Source organism: Aulonocara sp. 'chitande type north' Nkhata Bay, linkage group LG7 (genome assembly GCF_057382095.1).
Source record: "Aulonocara sp. 'chitande type north' Nkhata Bay isolate Kocher_YH1m ecotype deep benthic linkage group LG7, A_spYH_male_GT1.1, whole genome shotgun sequence".
NCBI lineage: Eukaryota > Metazoa > Chordata > Actinopteri > Cichliformes > Cichlidae > Aulonocara > Aulonocara sp. 'chitande type north' Nkhata Bay.
In genome coordinates this window covers 60769181-60780517 of record NC_141350.1, presented here as the reverse complement: position 1 = coordinate 60780517, position 11337 = coordinate 60769181, and the positions used below count along the sequence as shown (strand labels likewise).

At 38.0% G+C, this 11337-nt stretch overlaps 1 long non-coding RNA gene across 1 annotated transcript; it reads right to left on the bottom strand.

The window, feature by feature from the left end:
- Positions 1-809: 809 nt before the first annotated feature.
- LOC147326476 (uncharacterized) lies at positions 810-3182 on the bottom strand. The gene is made up of 4 exons (XR_015130607.1): positions 2881-3182; positions 1956-2004; positions 1724-1787; positions 810-1322 (listed from the first exon to the last, which is right to left on the bottom strand). It is a non-coding gene; the product is annotated as an uncharacterized LOC147326476 (long non-coding RNA).
- Between the last annotated feature and the right edge of the window lie 8155 nt (positions 3183-11337).

Genomic DNA, 11337 nt, shown 5'->3' with positions numbered 1-11337 from the left:
AGTCACCCAAACCTGGACGTGGATTTAGAGGCCCGAGGGCCATCTCACACATTTATTCAGAATAAAACAAGTTTCAATTAAAAAAATCAAAATCTTGTGGACGTATGCCTTTTACATGTTGGTAAAATGTTTAGGATGAGATGGAGATGTAACACTCATGCACCCTGAAAATTATGAAGGTCTAAATATGTATCAAAGGGACTCACTGAACATCAGTGGATTTCTATGGTGCAAACATACTTAAACTAGCCACTGTGACCATTGAGGCAGAGCAGAATGAATGATACTGACGGGAACTATGAGAGTTTGTAGTTAAATTCCTGCTCTTACACACTGTAAAATCTAATTAGTTAGAACTCAAAATAATTGAGGAAACTCGTTGCCTCAAAAAAATTGAGTAAAGCTTAGCTAAAAATGACTAAATTAGGACAACTTATTTATTTTGAGTACTCTGTACAAGCTCATTTGTTCCCAGAACTCAAGAAAATTGGATCAAGTTTACGTAAGTTGACCAAGTTAGGGCAACTTACTCATTTTGAGTACACTGTAAAGCCTTGTTAGTTCCCAGAACTCAAAAAAATTAAGGAAACTCATTGCCTCAAAAAAACTAAGTAAAGCTAACTTAAGATGCCTGTTAGGACAACTTATACAGTGCAAGTCTGCAGTATTAAGAATAACTTGATATTTCTGACTGTACAGTGCTAATTGTTTACTTACTGACAAACATTTCAAGTTCAACTAAATGAAAAAACAATTTGTGGTAACCTGAATATGATTAAAAATAATTAACAACACTTTTTGTAAGGATGTTAAAATCAGACCAACTTTTATTTTCAAACACAACAAAGTATAACAGCCAACATACTGGACACTGTTCTGCTGAACAACAAACAATTATATTGCCATCACTGTTACAATCTTACAATGAAACAAAGTCGCAGATGTAGTTATTCTGAAAATAAGTTTAGGCCTACCACAAGTTTGTTTTGTACTTACATTACTTATATAATCAAAATAAAAATATGTGTTGTTCTGTCACAAGTGCAGTCTCTAATTTAAACAACACATTTGTTTTGCATTCCAACACATGAGCTGGAATGTTGTAATATTTTAAGGATGGCTTGTTTCCAGTCCAGGCATTACTGCCTGAATGACTATCATGGATCGAGGTGATCCAAATGTAGGTGCAGAAGAAAGTCTTTAACTTCCCTTAAGTACAGTGGCAGTGGATGTGGGTTGGAGATGCAGTGAGCTTGAACCTGCAGGCGACCATCTTCACTGACCACACCATCTGTGACGGAGGACTCATCTCTCCTGGTGTCCTGCAAGCAAACAATCATATTTTTTGGAACATGAACTGCTGAATTGCTTTCTTAAAACATTTTTTTCTGCATTTGGTATAAAACAGACTCCAATTTGGACAATCTCAGGCTCCTTCCCCACCGGAGAGGTGACATTCAATGTCCCAATTGTCAGTCTGGATAGCCCTGACCCCCACCCGACACACAATAATGTCATGAAAGCATCATTTTAAAAAGGGCTATGCAAACATGGCCAATAACTTTCATTCTAATGATGTGCAAAATGATTTGGGCACAAAACAAATTTTGCTGTTAGAAAACTTGCAGACTTCACTATATTCAGTGTAGACCCTCTAAACTAAGTTTGGGGGATGTGATCTTTCAAGAAATGCAGACCAAACTGTTGTTGTTTGTTTACTCACACAGCATGTCTTGTAGAATTAACTGGAGTCACCAGCAACAGCCTAGTGCAGTCATATCTCAAGTCTAATAACAGAAGACAGGAAAAGATCAGTAAAGAAACAACTTCCCCAAACCAAAAAACAAATAAAACAATAAGTAAAACAGGCTGATCTAAAGTATGATTAAAGTTCAGCCTGATTAATATAAATGTCACTGACAGTTGCTAATATATTGGAAAACCAAAATACTTACCACTGAGTTGATGTCTTTCTGTCCAACAGCAGGAGTGCTGGTCCCAAGCCTCAAAGACAGTAAGAAGCAAGCAGAGGGAGAAAAAACAGAACATTTTTCAGAAACCGATTTGATCCTTAATGGCTGTGCAATCATTGTAACATAGAGTTTGCTTATGTTGTTAAATAAAGGCTAGATTTGACATTAATAGATGCCACAGATGTTCAAGGTGCCACAAAGCATGAAAAAAATGGACGTCTCAGAAAACGTCGGGGCATTTTTGCAAATATGTGATGTCTTGATAAATCGAGCAGATATTTGAACTTTCGACAGCTACATTCTCGCCTGAAAATATCTTAAAAGTTGATTTTGTGACCCAGAAAAAGCAATAAGCCGCGCTCCTCCGCCATTGGCGAGCTTACAAGTACGCACAGGCTCCGACAACCATGGCCGACATATGCGATCCTCCTTTCCCCTAGATTACCCTTTCTGGGTCACAAAATAACCTTTTAAGATATTTTCAGCGGAGAATGTAGCTGTGTAATGCTCAAATATCTACTTGATTTATCAAAATATCACATATTTGCAAAAGTGCTTCCACGTTTTCGGAGAGCTCTGTTATCCACCAGCGCGATAGCTGACTGGGAGGTCAAGGCTTGATAAGAGTCCGCGAGCACAGCTAACTCTTGGCTTATTGTTTTCACACCCCCGAAGAATTTTGTCTGGGCTCTTATCTCACTTTTTTATTTCAAACAATCAACAGGAAATTTCACAGACATATTTTTATATAAGGTTTTTAAGGCTGTGGTGTTAATTTTTAAGTAACATGAGCCCAGCCGCAGCAGCAACGCTAGGCTAACACTAACTAGCTAGCACGATTATAAACCTGGTGCTAAACTAAGAGAAGCCACAAAATCAGTTTGAATAAGAGTAAACATTTACTCACCAAGTCAGTGTATCAGGTAAAGATCCACAGCAATGACAACAATAATCCCTTGAGCTGACGCTTTTCTAGGTTTGCTCAACATATTCCATAAAAAATGCTGGCACCATGAACATGCGGACTGATCCGTGCTAGGGAGGAGGACGGTAGTGACGTGGCATTTTCAAAACACATCTTTCATCCTTCCACACTGAGAAGAAAAACTTCCATCTTACTTAGTTTTTCTAAGTTAAGACAACTCAAATAAATTGAGTTTATCAGCATTTCTGTAGCGGACAGAACCACCTGCTTTAATCTACCATGATGCTCTGTGTTATGTTGTCATGGCAATATGAAGTCAAATAAATACAAATTCATAAACTGCACATTTGAAGGAGGACAAGAAGACAGGCAACTGGAAGAGCTTTTGAAGCAGGAAAACTTTTCTGGATTACTCTTAATTTAACTGGAAATTTTGCGAATACAAGTCAAGGAGGAAACAAGGAGGCAGGTTGGATTATATTTGAGGACAGGACGCATGAAGGAGAAGCATGAGGAGAGAGAAAACAGCAGAGCGATGGTGCAGAGCTAATCGTGAGTCAAGTCGAAGAAGCAAGCATCAAAACTGTGAGTAAACATAACACATAAAGACTTAAAAATTACTGTGCTGATTAAGGAAACATTAAATTTGGTTAGTTTGGGGTCTGCAGCTTCAGGTTTGTGGGTTCAGTTGGTCTCAAAATTGAGGAAAGACAAAAAAATTTCTTTTGAAAGGTTGTTGGAGGATTTTTACTGTAAGAAATATCTGGGTGTGCAACTGCTTTTATTTAAAAAAAAGTTGAATTTTATTTAGTCACATTGGAAAGGGAAAATTGGAGGATCGGGACAATAATGTGGCCAGATTTACTGTTTCCTTAATCAGAACAATAATTTTGATCTGAACTAGAAATTTTGAAATGGGTTATTTTCTTTCTTCTCTACTGATCACTGTGTGATCGGTTGAGTTATTTGTCAGTCTACATTTATGTTAAAGGTAATTTTAAAAAATGCAGTTTATTCGTAATTTTGTAGAAAAAGGCTCCGCACCTGTGAAAAAAAGAAAATGGGTATCCACACCCCCAAAATTCCTGTAGATCAGAGTAGCTAAGCCCTGGTTAACTGCAATTATATAACAGAAGATGAAAAATATTGGAATGATTGAAAGAAACAAAGATTGCTTTAGGGTTTGAAGATTTGACTTTCTTATTGAAAGAGACGAAAACTAATCCATGTGTGACACTGAGAAAAAAACTGAAAGCTTAAAAGATCTGGAGGTCTGACTACTGTTATTCAAATGTGCAAAATTGTTTTAATGACATTAGAAAGAAAAATGGGATGTTTAAAAAGGTAATATATAAAGATGATTTTTATATTACTTGAAAAAATGATGTTGTTTAGCGCTTCTGTACTTAGAAAAATGCTGGGTCACTAGTAAGCTGAGATTTAATGTGATAAACTGAGGAAAGGTAATATAATCTACACACTCGCTATTATTGTTGCAATCCATATACCAGTTAATATTTAATCAATCGTCATTCATAATTGGTGATCTATGCAAGTTTTAAGGAATAATATTTGAATTGAGGTTGAATGATGCTCTGCCTCTGTGGTCAAGTACAGACATAGGCCTTAAGCAACCATGAGCCACTGATAAGTGTGGCAGATTAGGAAACATGCATACAGTTCATTAGTTAGACTCCTATGAGCCACTAATAGGAGAAAATGAGCACGCAATAAAGTGGACTTGTTAGGGAGAGATTGCCATCAGAGTTAAAACACTCCAACTCAATTTTGATGACAGAAACAGCTAAAAAATGAGCGTCTTGTTGAAACTGATGACAAAATCCTGATCAGATACAGACAGACACATGCATACAACACACACTACTGCTCAAAAGTTTGTGGTCAGATTCAAACATTCTTGTTTTAATTTTAAAATTATATTTGCTATAACATAAAATTAGGCAAAGTTTATCAGAAATGTTTTCACAGATGTGTGTTTAATGAATCATTTATGTTAAATCACCCATGATGCATTAGGAAATGTCTACACACTTATACATGGGCCCATTTTTAGTAGCCATCACTCCTGTGTGGACCGATCACATGGTTATAAACCAGGTGAAAATGGACTTCAAACCTTTGAGCTGTAGTGTAGATTGCAATGATAGTGTATAGTTATCTATTACAGAAGAATATATAGAAGTCTGAGGACAGGGAGACACTGTAAAAAAGTTATGAGCTGTCTTGCTGCAGAGAAAGTGGAGTCTGTCATCCTTGAAAAGCTCCCAAGATAGGCAGCTGGCAGGTTGAATGATGCTCTGCCTCTGTGGTCAAGTACAGACATAGGCCTTAAGCAACCATGAGCCACTGATAAGTGTGACAGATTAGGAAACATGCATACAGTTCATTAGTTAGACTCCTATGAACCACTAATAGGAGAAAATGAGCACGCAATAAAGTGGACTTGTTAGGGAGAGATTGCCACCAGTGTTAAAACACTCCAACTCAATTTTTGATGATAGAAACAGCTAAAAAATGAGCGTTTTGTTGACACTGATGACAAAATCCTGATCAGATACAGACAGACACATGCATACAACACACACTACTGCTCAAAAGTTTGTGGTCAGATTCAAACTGTCGTCTTTTTAATTAATAATTTACATTTACTTTTAACATAATATTACATGAAAATGATCAGAAATGTTTTCACAGATGTGTGTTAAATGAATCATTTATGTTAAATCACCCATGATGCATTAGGAAATGTCTACACACTTATACATGGGCCCATTTTTAGTAGCCATCACTCCTGTGTGGACAGATCACATGGTTATAAACCAGGTGAAAATTGACTTCAAACGTTTGAGCTGTAGTGTAGATTGCAATGATAGTGTATAGTTATCTATTACAGAAGAATATATAGAAGTCTGAGGACAGGGAGACACTGTAAAAAAGTTATGAGCTGTCTTGCTGCAGAGAAAGTGGAGTCTGTCATCCTTGAAAAGCTCCCAAGATAGGCAGCTGGCAGGTTGAATGATGCTCTGCCTCTGTGGTCAAGTACAGACATAGGCCTTAAGCAACCATGAGCCACTGATAAGTGTGAGAAATTAGTGCACTTAATGCAGCGGTCCCCAACCCCCGGGCCTCGGATCGGTGCCGGTCCGTGAGTCGTTTGGTGCCGGGCCGCGAGAGTTGAGGCTCAGGTGTGAAATGTATGGTTTTCAGGGTTTTTATCGGTTTTCAGCGTTATTTTGTTATCGTTTTTATCGTTAACTCGGTGTCCCTGGGTCTTTTCAAGTGTGTTATGAATAAATCTTCTTTTTTTCGGTACCGGTACTAGTTTTATTTTATTGTATTTATCCGCGACACCTTAAAGGCCGGTCCGTGAAAATATTTTTGGGCATAAACCGGTCCGTGGCGCAAAAAAGGTTGAGGACTACTGACTTAATGCATGTTTCCTAATTATATACGTATGAGCCACTAATAGGAGAAAATGAGCACGCAATAAAGTGGACTTGTTAGGGAGAGATTTCCATCAGAGTTAAAACACTCCAACTCAATTTTGATGATAGAACCAGCTAAAAAATGAGCGTTTTGTTGACACTGATGACAAAATCCTGATCAGATACAGACAGACACATGCATACAACACACACTACTGCTCAAAGGTTTGTGGTCAGATTCAAACATTCTTGTTTTAATTTTAAAATTATATTTGCTATAACATAAAATTAGGCAAAGTTTATCAGAAATGTTTTCACAGATGTGTGTTTAATGAATCATTTATGTTAAATCACCCATGATGCATTAGGAAATGTCTACACACTTATACATGGGCCCATTTTTAGTAGCCATCACTGCTGTGTGGACAGATCACATGGTTATAAACCAGGTGAAAATTGACTTCAAACCTTTGAGCTGTAGTGTAGATTGCAATGATAGTGTATAGTTATCTATTACAGAAGAATATATAGAAGTCTGAGGACAGGGAGACACTGTAAAAAAGTTATGAGCTGTCTTGCTGCAGAGAAAGTGGAGTCTGTCATCCTTGAAAAGCTCCCAAGATAGGCAGCTGGCAGGTTGAATGATGCTCTGCCTCTGTGGTCAAGTACAGACATAGGCCTTAAGCAACCATGAGCCACTGATAAGTGTGAGAAATTAGTGCACTTAATGCAGCGGTCACCAACCCCCGGGCCTCGGAAAGGTGCCGGTCCGCGAGAGTTGAGGCTCAGTTGTGAAATGTATGGTTTTCAGGGTTTTTATCGGTATTCAGCGTTATTTTGTTATCGTTTTTATCATTAACTCGGTGTCCCTGGGTCTTTTCAAGTGTGTCATAAATAAATCTTCTTTTTTTCCGGTACCGGTACTAGTTTTATTTTGTTGTATTTATCCGCGACACCTTAAGGCCGGTCCATGAAAATATTGTCGGGCATAAACCGGTCCGTGGCGCAAAAAAGGTTGAGGACCACTGACTTAATGCATGTTTCCTAATTATATACGTATGAGCCACTAATAGGAGAAAATGAGCACGCAATAAAGTGGACTTGTTAGGGAGAGATTGCCACCAGAGTTAAAACACTCCAACTCAATTTTGATGATAGAAACAGCTAAAAAATGAGCGTTTTGTTGACACTGATGACAAAATCCTGATCAGATACAGACAGACACATGCATACAACACACACTACTGCTCAAAAGTTTGTGGTCAGAATCAAATATTCTTGTTTTAATTTTAAAATTATATTTGCTATAACATAAAATTAGGCAAAGTTTATCAGAAATGTTTTCACAGATGTGTGTTTAATGAATCATTTATGTTAAATCACCCATGATGCATTAGGAAATGTCTACACACTTATACATGGGCCCATTTTTAGTAGCCATCACTCCTGTGTGGACAGATCACATGGTTATAAACCAGGTGAAAATTGACTTCAAACGTTTGAGCTGTAGTGTAGATTGCAATGACAGTGTATAGTTATCTATTACAGAAGAATATATAGAAGTCTGAGGACAGGGAGACACTGTAAAAAAGTTATGAGCTGTCTTGCTGCAGAGAAAGTGGAGTCTGTCATCCTTGAAAAGCTCCCAAGATAGGCAGCTGGCAGGTTGAATGATGCTCTGCCTCTGTGGTCAAGTACAGACATAGGCCTTAAGCAACCATGAGCCACTGATAAGTGTGACAGATTAGGAAACATGCATACAGTTCATTAGTTAGACTCCTATGAACCACTAATAGGAGAAAATGAGCACGCAATAAAGTGGACTTGTTAGGGAGAGATTGCCACCAGAGTTAAAACACTCCAACTCAATTTTGATGACAGAAACAGCTAAAAAATGAGCGTTTTGTTGACACTGATGACAAAATCCTGATCAGATACAGACAGACACATGCATACAACACACACTACTGCTCAAAGGTTTGTGGTCAGATTCAAACTGTCGTCTTTTTAATTAATAATTTACATTTACTTTTAACATAATATTACATGAAAATGATCAGAAATGTTTTCACAGATGTGTGTTAAATGAATCATTTATGTTAAATCACCCATGATGCATTAGGAAATGTCTACACACTTATACATGGGCCCATTTTTAGTAACCATCACTCCTGTGTGGACAGATCACATGGTTATAAACCAGGTGAAAACTGACTTCAAACGTTTGAGCTGTAGTGTAGATTGCAATGATAGTGTATAGTTATGTATTACAGAAGAACATATAGAAGTATGAGGACATGGAGACACTGTAAAAAAGTTATGAGCTGTCTTGCTGCAGAGAAAGTGGAGTCTGTCATCCTTGAAAAGCTCCCAAGATAGGCAGCTGGCAGGTTGAATGATGCTCTGCCTCTGTGGTCAAGTACAGACATAGGCCTTAAGCAACCATGAGCCACTGATAAGTGTGAGAAATTAGTGCACTTAATGCAGCGGTCCCCAACCCCCGGGCCTCGGAAAGGTGCCGGTCCGTGAGTCGTTTGGTACCGGGCCGCGAGAGTTGAGGCTCAGGTGTGAAATGTATGGTTTTCAGGGTTTTTATCGGTATTCAGCGTTATTTTGTTATCATTTTTATCGTTAACTCGGTGTCCCTGGGTCTTTTCAAGTGTGTCATAAATAAATCTTCTTTTTTTCCGGTACCGGTACTAGTTTTATTTTGTTGTATTTATCCGCGACACCTTAAAGGCCGGTCCGTGAAAATATTGTTGGGCATAAACCGGTCCGTGGCGCAAAAAAGGTTGAGGACCACTGACTTAATGCATGTTTCCTAATTATATACGTATGAGCCACTAATAGGAGAAAATGAGCACGCAATAAAGTGGACTTGTTAGGGAGAGATTGCCACCAGAGTTAAAACACTCCAACTCAATTTTGATGATAGAAACAGCTAAAAAATGAGCGTTTTGTTGACACTGATGACAAAATCCTGATCAGATACAGACAGACACATGCATACAACACACACTACTGCTCAAAAGTTTGTGGTCAGAATCAAATATTCTTGTTTTAATTTTAAAATTATATTTGCTATAACATAAAATTAGGCAAAGTTTATCAGAAATGTTTTCACAGATGTGTGTTTAATGAATCATTTATGTTAAATCACCCATGATGCATTAGGAAATGTCTACACACTTATACATGGGCCCATTTTTAGTAGCCATCACTCCTGTGTGGACAGATCACATGGTTATAAACCAGGTGAAAATTGACTTCAAACGTTTGAGCTGTAGTGTAGATTGCAATGACAGTGTATAGTTATCTATTACAGAAGAATATATAGAAGTCTGAGGACAGGGAGACACTGTAAAAAAGTTATGAGCTGTCTTGCTGCAGAGAAAGTGGAGTCTGTCATCCTTGAAAAGCTCCCAAGATAGGCAGCTGGCAGGTTGAATGATGCTCTGCCTCTGTGGTCAAGTACAGACATAGGCCTTAAGCAACCATGAGCCACTGATAAGTGTGACAGATTAGGAAACATGCATACAGTTCATTAGTTAGACTCCTATGAACCACTAATAGGAGAAAATGAGCACGCAATAAAGTGGACTTGTTAGGGAGAGATTGCCACCAGAGTTAAAACACTCCAACTCAATTTTGATGACAGAAACAGCTAAAAAATGAGCGTTTTGTTGACACTGATGACAAAATCCTGATCAGATACAGACAGACACATGCATACAACACACACTACTGCTCAAAGGTTTGTGGTCAGATTCAAACATTCTTGTCTTAATTTTAAAATTATATTTGCTATAACATAAAATTAGGCAAAGTTTATCAGAAATGTTTTCACAGATGTGTGTTTAATGAATCATTTATGTTAAATCACCCATGATGCATTAGGAAATGTCTACACACTTATACATGGGCCCATTTTTAGTAGCCATCACTGCTGTGTGGACAGATCACATGGTTATAAACCATGTGAAAATTGACTTCAAACCTTTGAGCTGTAGTGTAGATTGCAATGATAGTGTATAGTTATCTATTACAGAAGAATATATAGAAGTCTGAGGACAGGGAGACACTGTAAAAAAGTTATGAGCTGTCTTGCTGCAGAGAAAGTGGAGTCTGTCATCCTTGAAAAGCTCCCAAGATAGGCAGCTGGCAGGTTGAATGATGCTCTGCCTCTGTGGTCAAGTACAGACATAGGCCTTAAGCAACCATGAGCCACTGATAAGTGTGACAGATTAGGAAACATGCATACAGTTCATTAGTTAGACTCCTATGAACCACTAATAGGAGAAAATGAGCACGCAATAAAGTGGACTTGTTAGGGAGAGATTGCCATCAGTGTAAAAACACTCCAACTCAAATTTTGATGACAGAAACAGCTAAAAAATGAGCGTTTTGTTGACACTGATGACAAAATCCTGATCAGATACAGACAGACACATGCATACAACACACACTACTGCTCAAAGGTTTGTGGTCAGATTCAAACAGTTGTCTTTTTAATTAATAATTTACATTTACTTTTAACATAATATTACATGAAAATGATCAGAAATGTTTTCACAGATGTGTGTTTAATGAATCATTTATGTTAAATCACCCATGATGCATTAGGAAATGTCTACACACTTATACATGGGCCCATTTTTAGTAGCCATCACTGCTGTGTGGACAGATCACATGGTTATAAACCAGGTGAAAATTGACTTCAAACGTTTGAGCTGTAGTGTAGATTGCAATGATAGTGTATAGTTATCTATTACAGAAGAATATATAGAAGTCTGAGGACAGGGAGACACTGTAAAAAAGTTATGAGCTGTCTTGCTGCAGAGAAAGTGGAGTCTGTCATCCTTGAAAAGCTCCCAAGATAGGCAGCTGGCAGGTTGAATGATGCTCTGCCTCTGTGGTCAAGTACAGACATAGGCCTTAAGCAACCATGAGCCACTGATAAGTGTGAGAAATTAGTGCACTTAATGCAGCGGTC